General features: G+C 42.1%; 13 non-coding genes and 7 pseudogenes across 13 annotated transcripts; all 20 read left to right on the forward strand.

Moving 5' to 3' along the window:
- The first annotated feature begins 236 nt into the window (after positions 1–236).
- On the forward strand, positions 237–355 carry LOC138408173 (5S ribosomal RNA). Its single transcript, XR_011241491.1, has one exon. It is a non-coding gene; the product is annotated as a 5S ribosomal RNA (ribosomal RNA).
- A 490-nt stretch (positions 356–845) lies between these two features.
- On the forward strand, positions 846–964 carry LOC138408501 (5S ribosomal RNA). Its single transcript, XR_011241820.1, has one exon. It is a non-coding gene; the product is annotated as a 5S ribosomal RNA (ribosomal RNA).
- Positions 965–1,455: 491 nt separating this feature from the next.
- Positions 1,456–1,574, forward strand: LOC138409466 (5S ribosomal RNA). Its single transcript, XR_011242707.1, has one exon. It is a non-coding gene; the product is annotated as a 5S ribosomal RNA (ribosomal RNA).
- Positions 1,575–2,064: 490 nt separating this feature from the next.
- Positions 2,065–2,173, forward strand: LOC138409933 (5S ribosomal RNA; annotated as a pseudogene).
- A 489-nt stretch (positions 2,174–2,662) lies between these two features.
- On the forward strand, positions 2,663–2,781 carry LOC138408512 (5S ribosomal RNA). The gene has a single exon (XR_011241831.1). It is a non-coding gene; the product is annotated as a 5S ribosomal RNA (ribosomal RNA).
- A 490-nt stretch (positions 2,782–3,271) lies between these two features.
- LOC138409936 (5S ribosomal RNA) lies at positions 3,272–3,380 on the forward strand (annotated as a pseudogene).
- Positions 3,381–3,869: 489 nt separating this feature from the next.
- On the forward strand, positions 3,870–3,988 carry LOC138408514 (5S ribosomal RNA). The gene has a single exon (XR_011241833.1). It is a non-coding gene; the product is annotated as a 5S ribosomal RNA (ribosomal RNA).
- A 490-nt stretch (positions 3,989–4,478) lies between these two features.
- Positions 4,479–4,597, forward strand: LOC138408515 (5S ribosomal RNA). Its single transcript, XR_011241834.1, has one exon. It is a non-coding gene; the product is annotated as a 5S ribosomal RNA (ribosomal RNA).
- Positions 4,598–5,087: 490 nt separating this feature from the next.
- LOC138409937 (5S ribosomal RNA) lies at positions 5,088–5,196 on the forward strand (annotated as a pseudogene).
- A 489-nt stretch (positions 5,197–5,685) lies between these two features.
- On the forward strand, positions 5,686–5,804 carry LOC138408516 (5S ribosomal RNA). Its single transcript, XR_011241835.1, has one exon. It is a non-coding gene; the product is annotated as a 5S ribosomal RNA (ribosomal RNA).
- Positions 5,805–6,294: 490 nt separating this feature from the next.
- On the forward strand, positions 6,295–6,413 carry LOC138408517 (5S ribosomal RNA). The gene has a single exon (XR_011241836.1). It is a non-coding gene; the product is annotated as a 5S ribosomal RNA (ribosomal RNA).
- A 490-nt stretch (positions 6,414–6,903) lies between these two features.
- On the forward strand, positions 6,904–7,022 carry LOC138408518 (5S ribosomal RNA). Its single transcript, XR_011241837.1, has one exon. It is a non-coding gene; the product is annotated as a 5S ribosomal RNA (ribosomal RNA).
- A 490-nt stretch (positions 7,023–7,512) lies between these two features.
- On the forward strand, positions 7,513–7,621 carry LOC138409938 (5S ribosomal RNA; annotated as a pseudogene).
- A 489-nt stretch (positions 7,622–8,110) lies between these two features.
- LOC138408519 (5S ribosomal RNA) lies at positions 8,111–8,229 on the forward strand. The gene has a single exon (XR_011241838.1). It is a non-coding gene; the product is annotated as a 5S ribosomal RNA (ribosomal RNA).
- Positions 8,230–8,719: 490 nt separating this feature from the next.
- Positions 8,720–8,828, forward strand: LOC138409939 (5S ribosomal RNA; annotated as a pseudogene).
- A 489-nt stretch (positions 8,829–9,317) lies between these two features.
- Positions 9,318–9,436, forward strand: LOC138408520 (5S ribosomal RNA). Its single transcript, XR_011241839.1, has one exon. It is a non-coding gene; the product is annotated as a 5S ribosomal RNA (ribosomal RNA).
- Positions 9,437–9,926: 490 nt separating this feature from the next.
- Positions 9,927–10,035, forward strand: LOC138409940 (5S ribosomal RNA; annotated as a pseudogene).
- A 489-nt stretch (positions 10,036–10,524) lies between these two features.
- Positions 10,525–10,643, forward strand: LOC138408521 (5S ribosomal RNA). The gene has a single exon (XR_011241840.1). It is a non-coding gene; the product is annotated as a 5S ribosomal RNA (ribosomal RNA).
- Positions 10,644–11,133: 490 nt separating this feature from the next.
- LOC138409942 (5S ribosomal RNA) lies at positions 11,134–11,242 on the forward strand (annotated as a pseudogene).
- Positions 11,243–11,731: 489 nt separating this feature from the next.
- Positions 11,732–11,850, forward strand: LOC138408660 (5S ribosomal RNA). Its single transcript, XR_011241979.1, has one exon. It is a non-coding gene; the product is annotated as a 5S ribosomal RNA (ribosomal RNA).
- The last annotated feature ends 410 nt before the right edge of the window (positions 11,851–12,260 follow it).

Consider the following 12,260-nt stretch of genomic DNA (forward strand, 5'->3'; position numbering starts at 1 on the left):
CAGGGAAACAACTGGATATGAAACACTGACAATATTGCTGAAGGTCATTTTTGAAAATTTTAATGATTTTTTTCTTGCAACGATATGACAAAATTGCACCTTGAGATTGATTTTGGAACAATTGACCCCCCCGCCCACCCACACCTCAAGATTCTATGGTTGCAAAGCAACAGAAGAACCATTGATGATGATGATGATTCACATGTATAAAGGAGGTATTGTGGGTGGAGTTAATGGCTTACGGCCATACCACCCTGAACACGCCCGATCTCGTCCGATCTCGGAAGCTAAGCAGGGTCGGGCCTGGTTAGTACTTGGATGGGAGACCGCCTGGGAATACCAGGTGCTGTAATCTTTTTAGACTTTTCTTTGCAGAGGGCGCTGTTGCTCCTGCTTCAGAGGAGACACCTCTTGGAAAGAGCAGGAAAGACTGTTCATCAAAGGAAAAAAGAATATGGAACCCTCACATCATCACTGAAAGGTGAAAGTGAGCATTCATCAGATTTGTTTCTAATCAAAACACTACTTTATTCATGTTTTATTAACATATCATTTTCAAATTGTCTTATTTGGAGAGAGCGATGAAAGAGCAGGGAGTTTACTCTGCATCAGGGAAACAACTGGATATGAAACACTGAAAATATTGCTGAAGGTCATTTTTGAAAATTGTAATGATATTTTTCTTGCAACGATATGACAAAATTGCACCTTGAGATTGATTGTGGAACAATTGACTGCCCCGCCCACCCACACCTCAAGATTCTATGGTTGCAAAGCAACAGAAGAACCATTGATGATGGTGATGATTCACATGTATAAAGGAGGTATTGTGGGTGGAGATAATCGCTTACGGCCATACCACCCTGAACACGCCCGATCTCGTCCGATCTCGGAAGCTAAGCAGGGGCGGGCCTGGTTAGTACTTGAATGGGAGACCGCCTGGGAATACCAGGTGCTGTAAGCTTTTTAGACTTTTCTTTGCAGAGGGCGCTGTTGCTGCTGCTTCAGAGGAGACACCTCTTGGAAAGAGCAGGAAAGACTGTTCATCAAAGGAAAAAAGAATATGGAACCCTCACATCATCACTGAAAGGTGAGAGTGAGCATTCATCAGATTTGTTTCTAATCAAAACACTACTTTATTCATGTTTTATTAACATATCATTTTCAAATTGTCTTATTTGGAGAGAGCGATGAAAGAGCAGGGAGTTTACTCTGCATCAGGGAAACAACTGGATATGAAACCCTGACAATATTGCTGAAGGTCATTTTTGAAAATTGTAATGATTTTTTTCTTGCAACGATATGACAAAATTGCACCTTGAGATTGATTTTGGAACAATTGACCCCCCCATCCCACCCACACATCAAGATTCTATGGTTGCAAAGCAACAGAAGAACCATTGATGTTGGTGATGATTCACATGTATAAAGGAGGTATTGTGGGTGGAGTTAATCGCTTACCGCCATACCACCCTGAACACGCCCGATCTCGTCCGATCTCAGAAGCTAAGCAAGGTCAGGCCTGGTTAGTACTTGGATGGGAGACCGCCTGGGAATTCCAGGTGCTGTAAGCTTTTTAGACTTGTCTTTGCAGAGGGCGCTGTTGCTGCTGCTTCAGAGGAGACACCTCTTGGAAAGAGCAGGAAAGACTGTTCATCAAAGGAAAAAAGAATATGGAACCCTCACATCACCACTGAAAGGTGAGAGTGAGCATTCATCAGATTTGTTTCTAATCAAAACACTACTTTATTCATGTTTTATTAACATATCATTTTCAAATTGTCTTATTTGGAGAGAGCGATGAAAGAGCAGGGAGTTTACTCTGCATCAAGGAAACAACTGGATATGAAACACTGACAATATTGCTGAAGGTCATTTTTGAAAATCTTAATGATTTTTTTCTTGCAACGATATGACAAAATTGCACCTTGAGATTGATTTTGGAACAATTTACCCTCCCGCCCAACCACACCTCAAGATTCTATGGTTGCAAAGCAACAGAAGAACCATTGATGATGGTGATGATTCACATGTATAAAGGAGGTATTGTGGGTGGAGTTAATCGCTAACGGCCATACCACCCTGAACACGTCCGATCTCGGAAGCTAATCAGGATCGGGCCTGGTTAGTACTTCGATGGGAGACCGCTTGGGAATACCAGGTGCTGTAAGCTTTTAAGACTTTTCTTTGCAGAGGCTCTGTTGCTGCTGCTTCAGAGGAGACACCTCTTGGAAAGAGCAGGAAAGACTGTTCATCAAAGGAAAAAAGAATATGGAACCCTCACATCATCACTGAAAAGTGAGAGTGAGCATTCATCAGATTTGTTTCTAATCAAAACACTACTTTATTCATGTTTTATTAACATATCATTTTCAAATTGTCTTATTTGGAGAGAGCGATGAAAGAGCAGGAAGTTTACTCTGCATCAGGGAAACAACTGGATATGAAACCCTGACAATATTGCTGAAGGTCATTTTTGAAAATTGTAATGATTTTTTTCTTGCAACGATATGACAAAATTGCACCTTGAGATTGATTTTGGAACAATTGACCCTCCCGCCCACCCACACCTCAAGATGCTATGGTTGCAAAGCAACAGAAGAACCATTGATGATGGTGATGATTCACATGTATAAAGGAGGTATTGTGGGTGGAGTTAATCGCTTACGGCCATACCACCCTGAACACGCCCGATCTCGTCCGATCTCGGAAGCTAAGCAGGGTCGGGCCTGGTTAGTACTTGAATGGGAGGCCGCCTGGGAATACCAGGTGCTGTAAGCTTTTTAGACTTTTCTTTGCAGAGGGCGCTGTTGCTGCTGCTTCAGAGGAGACACCTCTTGGAAAGAGCAGGAAAGACTGTTCATCAAAGGAAAAAAGAATATGGAACCCTCACATCATCACTGAAAGGTGAGAGTGAGCATTCATCAGATTTGTTTCTAATCAAAACACTACTTTATTCGTGTTTTATGAACATATCATTTTAAAATTGTCTTATTTGGAGAGAGCGATGAGAGAGCAGGGAGTTTACTCTGCATCAGGGAAACAACTGGATATGAAACACTGACAATATTGCTGAAGGTCACTTTTGAAAATCTTAATGATTTTTTTCTTGCAACGATATGACAAAATTGCACCTTGAGATTGATTTTGGAACAATTGACCCTCCTGCCCACCCACACCTCAAGATGCTATGGTTGCAAAGCAACAGAAGAACCATTGATGATGGTGATGATTCACATGTATAAAGGAGGTATTGTGGGTGGAGTTAATCGCTAACGGCCATACCACCCTGAACACGTCCGATCTCGGAAGCTAATCAGGATCGGGCCTGGTTAGTACTTCGATGGGAGACCGCTTGGGAATACCAGGTGCTGTAAGCTTTTAAGACTTTTCTTTGCAGAGGCTCTGTTGCTGCTGCTTCAGAGGAGACACCTCTTGGAAAGAGCAGGAAAGACTGTTCATCAAAGGAAAAAAGAATATGGAACCCTCACATCATCACTGAAAAGTGAGAGTGAGCATTCATCAGATTTGTTTCTAATCAAAACACTACTTTATTCATGTTTTATTAACATATCATTTTCAAATTGTCTTATTTGGAGAGAGCGATGAAAGAGCAGGAAGTTTACTCTGCATCAGGGAAACAACTGGATATGAAACCCTGACAATATTGCTGAAGGTCATTTTTGAAAATTGTAATGATTTTTTTCTTGCAACGATATGACAAAATTGCACCTTGAGATTGATTTTGGAACAATTGACCCTCCTGCCCACCCACACCTCAAGATGCTATGGTTGCAAAGCAACAGAAGAACCATTGATGATGGTGATGATTCACATGTATAAAGGAGGTATTGTGGGTGGAGTTAATCGCTTACGGCCATACCACCCTGAACACGCCCGATCTCGTCCGATCTCGGAAGCTAAGCAGGGTCGGGCCTGGTTAGTACTTGAATGGGAGGCCGCCTGGGAATACCAGGTGCTGTAAGCTTTTTAGACTTTTCTTTGCAGAGGGCGCTGTTGCTGCTGCTTCAGAGGAGACACCTCTTGGAAAGAGCAGGAAAGACTGTTCATCAAAGGAAAAAAGAATATGGAACCCTCACATCATCACTGAAAGGTGAGAGTGAGCATTCATCAGATTTGTTTCTAATCAAAACACTACTTTATTCGTGTTTTATGAACATATCATTTTCAAATTGTCTTATTTGGAGAGAGCGATGAGAGAGCAGGGAGTTTACTCTGCATCAGGGAAACAACTGGATATGAAACACTGACAATATTGCTGAAGGTCACTTTTGAAAATCTTAATGATTTTTTTCTTGCAACGATATGACAAAATTGCACCTTGAGATTGATTTTGGAACAATTGACCCTCCCGCCCACGCACACCTCAAGATGCTATGGTTGCAAAGCAACAGAAGAACCATTGATGATGGTGATGATTCACATGTATAAAGGAGGTATTGTGGGTGGAGTTAATCGCTTACGGCCATACCACCCTGAACACGCCCGATCTCGTCCGATCTCGGAAGCTAAGCAGGGTCGGGCCTGGTTAGTACTTGAATGGGAGGCCGCCTGGGAATACCAGGTGCTGTAAGCTTTTTAGACTTTTCTTTGCAGAGGGCGCTGTTGCTGCTGCTTCAGAGGAGACACCTCTTGGAAAGAGCAGGAAAGACTGTTCATCAAAGGAAAAAAGAATATGGAACCCTCACATCATCACTGAAAGGTGAGAGTGAGCATTCATCAGATTTGTTTCTAATCAAAACACTACTTTATTCGTGTTTTATGAACATATCATTTTCAAATTGTCTTATTTGGAGAGAGCGATGAGAGAGCAGGGAGTTTACTCTGCATCAGGGAAACAACTGGATATGAAACACTGACAATATTGCTGAAGGTCACTTTTGAAAATCTTAATGATTTTTTTCTTGCAACGATATGACAAAATTGCACCTTGAGATTGATTTTGGAACAATTTACCCTCCCGCCCACCCAAACCTCAAGATTCTATGGTTGCAAAGCAACAGAAGAACCATTGATGATGGTGATGATTCACATGTATAAAGGAGGTATTGTGGGTGGAGTTAATCGCTAACGGCCATACCACCCTGAACACGTCCGATCTCGGAAGCTAATCAGGATCGGGCCTGGTTAGTACTTCGATGGGAGACCGCTTGGGAATACCAGGTGCTGTAAGCTTTTAAGACTTTTCTTTGCAGAGGCTCTGTTGCTGCTGCTTCAGAGGAGACACCTCTTGGAAAGAGCAGGAAAGACTGTTCATCAAAGGAAAAAAGAATATGGAACCCTCACATCATCACTGAAAAGTGAGAGTGAGCATTCATCAGATTTGTTTCTAATCAAAACACTACTTTATTCATGTTTTATTAACATATCATTTTCAAATTGTCTTATTTGGAGAGAGCGATGAAAGAGCAGGAAGTTTACTCTGCATCAGGGAAACAACTGGATATGAAACCCTGACAATATTGCTGAAGGTCATTTTTGAAAATTGTAATGATTTTTTTCTTGCAACGATATGACAAAATTGCACCTTGAGATTGATTTTGGAACAATTGACCCTCCCGCCCACCCACACCTCAAGATGCTATGGTTGCAAAGCAACAGAAGAACCATTGATGATGGTGATGATTCACATGTATAAAGGAGGTATTGTGGGTGGAGTTAATCGCTTACGGCCATACCACCCTGAACACGCCCGATCTCGTCCGATCTCGGAAGCTAAGCAGGGTCGGGCCTGGTTAGTACTTGAATGGGAGGCCGCCTGGGAATACCAGGTGCTGTAAGCTTTTTAGACTTTTCTTTGCAGAGGGCGCTGTTGCTGCTGCTTCAGAGGAGACACCTCTTGGAAAGAGCAGGAAAGACTGTTCATCAAAGGAAAAAAGAATATGGAACCCTCACATCATCACTGAAAGGTGAGAGTGAGCATTCATCAGATTTGTTTCTAATCAAAACACTACTTTATTCGTGTTTTATGAACATATCATTTTCAAATTGTCTTATTTGGAGAGAGCGATGAGAGAGCAGGGAGTTTACTCTGCATCAGGGAAACAACTGGATATGAAACACTGACAATATTGCTGAAGGTCACTTTTGAAAATCTTAATGATTTTTTTCTTGCAACGATATGACAAAATTGCACCTTGAGATTGATTTTGGAACAATTGACCCTCCCGCCCACGCACACCTCAAGATGCTATGGTTGCAAAGCAACAGAAGAACCATTGATGATGGTGATGATTCACATGTATAAAGGAGGTATTGTGGGTGGAGTTAATCGCTTACGGCCATACCACCCTGAACACGCCCGATCTCGTCCGATCTCGGAAGCTAAGCAGGGTCGGGCCTGGTTAGTACTTGAATGGGAGGCCGCCTGGGAATACCAGGTGCTGTAAGCTTTTTAGACTTTTCTTTGCAGAGGGCGCTGTTGCTGCTGCTTCAGAGGAGACACCTCTTGGAAAGAGCAGGAAAGACTGTTCATCAAAGGAAAAAAGAATATGGAACCCTCACATCATCACTGAAAGGTGAGAGTGAGCATTCATCAGATTTGTTTCTAATCAAAACACTACTTTATTCGTGTTTTATGAACATATCATTTTCAAATTGTCTTATTTGGAGAGAGCGATGAGAGAGCAGGGAGTTTACTCTGCATCAGGGAAACAACTGGATATGAAACACTGACAATATTGCTGAAGGTCACTTTTGAAAATCTTAATGATTTTTTTCTTGCAACGATATGACAAAATTGCACCTTGAGATTGATTTTGGAACAATTGACCCTCCCGCCCACGCACACCTCAAGATGCTATGGTTGCAAAGCAACAGAAGAACCATTGATGATGGTGATGATTCACATGTATAAAGGAGGTATTGTGGGTGGAGTTAATCGCTTACGGCCATACCACCCTGAACACGCCCGATCTCGTCCGATCTCGGAAGCTAAGCAGGGTCGGGCCTGGTTAGTACTTGAATGGGAGGCCGCCTGGGAATACCAGGTGCTGTAAGCTTTTTAGACTTTTCTTTGCAGAGGGCGCTGTTGCTGCTGCTTCAGAGGAGACACCTCTTGGAAAGAGCAGGAAAGACTGTTCATCAAAGGAAAAAAGAATATGGAACCCTCACATCATCACTGAAAGGTGAGAGTGAGCATTCATCAGATTTGTTTCTAATCAAAACACTACTTTATTCGTGTTTTATGAACATATCATTTTAAAATTGTCTTATTTGGAGAGAGCGATGAGAGAGCAGGGAGTTTACTCTGCATCAGGGAAACAACTGGATATGAAACACTGACAATATTGCTGAAGGTCACTTTTGAAAATCTTAATGATTTTTTTCTTGCAACGATATGACAAAATTGCACCTTGAGATTGATTTTGGAACAATTGACCCTCCTGCCCACCCACACCTCAAGATGCTATGGTTGCAAAGCAACAGAAGAACCATTGATGATGGTGATGATTCACATGTATAAAGGAGGTATTGTGGGTGGAGTTAATCGCTAACGGCCATACCACCCTGAACACGTCCGATCTCGGAAGCTAATCAGGATCGGGCCTGGTTAGTACTTCGATGGGAGACCGCTTGGGAATACCAGGTGCTGTAAGCTTTTAAGACTTTTCTTTGCAGAGGCTCTGTTGCTGCTGCTTCAGAGGAGACACCTCTTGGAAAGAGCAGGAAAGACTGTTCATCAAAGGAAAAAAGAATATGGAACCCTCACATCATCACTGAAAAGTGAGAGTGAGCATTCATCAGATTTGTTTCTAATCAAAACACTACTTTATTCATGTTTTATTAACATATCATTTTCAAATTGTCTTATTTGGAGAGAGCGATGAAAGAGCAGGAAGTTTACTCTGCATCAGGGAAACAACTGGATATGAAACCCTGACAATATTGCTGAAGGTCATTTTTGAAAATTGTAATGATTTTTTTCTTGCAACGATATGACAAAATTGCACCTTGAGATTGATTTTGGAACAATTGACCCTCCCGCCCACCCACACCTCAAGATGCTATGGTTGCAAAGCAACAGAAGAACCATTGATGATGGTGATGATTCACATGTATAAAGGAGGTATTGTGGGTGGAGTTAATCGCTTACGGCCATACCACCCTGAACACGCCCGATCTCGTCCGATCTCGGAAGCTAAGCAGGGTCGGGCCTGGTTAGTACTTGAATGGGAGGCCGCCTGGGAATACCAGGTGCTGTAAGCTTTTTAGACTTTTCTTTGCAGAGGGCGCTGTTGCTGCTGCTTCAGAGGAGACACCTCTTGGAAAGAGCAGGAAAGACTGTTCATCAAAGGAAAAAAGAATATGGAACCCTCACATCATCACTGAAAGGTGAGAGTGAGCATTCATCAGATTTGTTTCTAATCAAAACACTACTTTATTCGTGTTTTATGAACATATCATTTTCAAATTGTCTTATTTGGAGAGAGCGATGAGAGAGCAGGGAGTTTACTCTGCATCAGGGAAACAACTGGATATGAAACACTGACAATATTGCTGAAGGTCACTTTTGAAAATCTTAATGATTTTTTTCTTGCAACGATATGACAAAATTGCACCTTGAGATTGATTTTGGAACAATTTACCCTCCCGCCCACCCAAACCTCAAGATTCTATGGTTGCAAAGCAACAGAAGAACCATTGATGATGGTGATGATTCACATGTATAAAGGAGGTATTGTGGGTGGAGTTAATCGCTAACGGCCATACCACCCTGAACACGTCCGATCTCGGAAGCTAATCAGGATCGGGCCTGGTTAGTACTTCGATGGGAGACCGCTTGGGAATACCAGGTGCTGTAAGCTTTTAAGACTTTTCTTTGCAGAGGCTCTGTTGCTGCTGCTTCAGAGGAGACACCTCTTGGAAAGAGCAGGAAAGACTGTTCATCAAAGGAAAAAAGAATATGGAACCCTCACATCATCACTGAAAAGTGAGAGTGAGCATTCATCAGATTTGTTTCTAATCAAAACACTACTTTATTCATGTTTTATTAACATATCATTTTCAAATTGTCTTATTTGGAGAGAGCGATGAAAGAGCAGGAAGTTTACTCTGCATCAGGGAAACAACTGGATATGAAACCCTGACAATATTGCTGAAGGTCATTTTTGAAAATTGTAATGATTTTTTTCTTGCAACGATATGACAAAATTGCACCTTGAGATTGATTTTGGAACAATTGACCCTCCCGCCCACCCACACCTCAAGATGCTATGGTTGCAAAGCAACAGAAGAACCATTGATGATGGTGATGATTCACATGTATAAAGGAGGTATTGTGGGTGGAGTTAATCGCTTACGGCCATACCACCCTGAACACGCCCGATCTCGTCCGATCTCGGAAGCTAAGCAGGGTCGGGCCTGGTTAGTACTTGAATGGGAGGCCGCCTGGGAATACCAGGTGCTGTAAGCTTTTTAGACTTTTCTTTGCAGAGGGCGCTGTTGCTGCTGCTTCAGAGGAGACACCTCTTGGAAAGAGCAGGAAAGACTGTTCATCAAAGGAAAAAAGAATATGGAACCCTCACATCATCACTGAAAGGTGAGAGTGAGCATTCATCAGATTTGTTTCTAATCAAAACACTACTTTATTCGTGTTTTATGAACATATCATTTTAAAATTGTCTTATTTGGAGAGAGCGATGAGAGAGCAGGGAGTTTACTCTGCATCAGGGAAACAACTGGATATGAAACACTGACAATATTGCTGAAGGTCACTTTTGAAAATCTTAATGATTTTTTTCTTGCAACGATATGACAAAATTGCACCTTGAGATTGATTTTGGAACAATTTACCCTCCCGCCCACCCAAACCTCAAGATTCTATGGTTGCAAAGCAACAGAAGAACCATTGATGATGGTGATGATTCACATGTATAAAGGAGGTATTGTGGGTGGAGTTAATCGCTAACGGCCATACCACCCTGAACACGTCCGATCTCGGAAGCTAATCAGGATCGGGCCTGGTTAGTACTTCGATGGGAGACCGCTTGGGAATACCAGGTGCTGTAAGCTTTTAAGACTTTTCTTTGCAGAGGCTCTGTTGCTGCTGCTTCAGAGGAGACACCTCTTGGAAAGAGCAGGAAAGACTGTTCATCAAAGGAAAAAAGAATATGGAACCCTCACATCATCACTGAAAAGTGAGAGTGAGCATTCATCAGATTTGTTTCTAATCAAAACACTACTTTATTCATGTTTTATTAACATATCATTTTCAAATTGTCTTATTTGGAGAGAGCGATGAAAGAGCAGGGAGTTTACTCTGCATCAGGGAAACAACTGGATATGAAACACTGACAATATTGCTGAAGGTCACTTTTGAAAATCTTAATGATTTTTTTCTTGCAACGATATGACAAAATTGCACCTTGAGATTGATTTTGGAACAATTGACCCTCCCGCCCACGCACACCTCAAGATGCTATGGTTGCAAAGCAACAGAAGAACCATTGATGATGGTGATGATTCACATGTATAAAGGAGGTATTGTGGGTGGAGTTAATCGCTTACGGCCATACCACCCTGAACACGCCCGATCTCGTCCGATCTCGGAAGCTAAGCAGGGTCGGGCCTGGTTAGTACTTGAATGGGAGGCCGCCTGGGAATACCAGGTGCTGTAAGCTTTTTAGACTTTTCTTTGCAGAGGGCGCTGTTGCTGCTGCTTCAGAGGAGACACCTCTTGGAAAGAGCAGGAAAGACTGTTCATCAAAGGAAAAAAGAATATGGAACCCTCACATCATCACTGAAAGGTGAGAGTGAGCATTCATCAGATTTGTTTCTAATCAAAACACTACTTTATTCGTGTTTTATGAACATATCATTTTAAAATTGTCTTATTTGGAGAGAGCGATGAGAGAGCAGGGAGTTTACTCTGCATCAGGGAAACAACTGGATATGAAACACTGACAATATTGCTGAAGGTCACTTTTGAAAATCTTAATGATTTTTTTCTTGCAACGATATGACAAAATTGCACCTTGAGATTGATTTTGGAACAATTGACCCTCCTGCCCACCCACACCTCAAGATGCTATGGTTGCAAAGCAACAGAAGAACCATTGATGATGGTGATGATTCACATGTATAAAGGAGGTATTGTGGGTGGAGTTAATCGCTAACGGCCATACCACCCTGAACACGTCCGATCTCGGAAGCTAATCAGGATCGGGCCTGGTTAGTACTTCGATGGGAGACCGCTTGGGAATACCAGGTGCTGTAAGCTTTTAAGACTTTTCTTTGCAGAGGCTCTGTTGCTGCTGCTTCAGAGGAGACACCTCTTGGAAAGAGCAGGAAAGACTGTTCATCAAAGGAAAAAAGAATATGGAACCCTCACATCATCACTGAAAAGTGAGAGTGAGCATTCATCAGATTTGTTTCTAATCAAAACACTACTTTATTCATGTTTTATTAACATATCATTTTCAAATTGTCTTATTTGGAGAGAGCGATGAAAGAGCAGGAAGTTTACTCTGCATCAGGGAAACAACTGGATATGAAACCCTGACAATATTGCTGAAGGTCATTTTTGAAAATTGTAATGATTTTTTTCTTGCAACGATATGACAAAATTGCACCTTGAGATTGATTTTGGAACAATTGACCCTCCCGCACACCCACACCTCAAGATTCTATGGTTGCAAAGCAACAGAAGAACCATTGATGATGGTGATGATTCACATGTATAAAGGAGGTATTGTGGGTGGAGTTAATCGCTTACGGCCATACCACCCTGAACACGCCCGATCTTGTCTGATCTCGGAAGCTAAGCAGGGTCGGGCCTGGTTAGTACTTGGATGGGAGACCGCCTGGGAATACCAGGTGCTGTAAGCTTTTTAGACTTTTCTTTGCAGAGGGCGCTGTTGCTGCTGCTTCAGAGGAGACACCTCTTGGAAAGAGCAGGAAAGACTGTTCATCAAAGGAAAAAAGAATATGGAACCCTCACATCATCACTGAAAGGTGAGAGTGAGCATTCATCAGATTTGTTTCTAATCAAAACACTACTTTATTCATGTTTTATGAACATGTCATTTTCAAATTGTCTTATTTGGAGAGAGCGATGAGAGAGCAGGGAGTTTACTCTGCATCAGGGAAACAACTGGATATGAAACCCTGACAATATTGCTGAAGGTCATTTTTGAAAATTGTAATGATTTTTTTCTTGCAACGATATGACAAAATTGCACCTTGAGATTGATTTTGGAACAATTGACCCTCCCGCCCACCCACACCTCAAGATGCTA

The sequence above is a fragment of the Paralichthys olivaceus genome, chromosome 5 (genome assembly GCF_024713975.1).
Source record: "Paralichthys olivaceus isolate ysfri-2021 chromosome 5, ASM2471397v2, whole genome shotgun sequence".
Taxonomy (NCBI): domain Eukaryota; kingdom Metazoa; phylum Chordata; class Actinopteri; order Pleuronectiformes; family Paralichthyidae; genus Paralichthys; species Paralichthys olivaceus.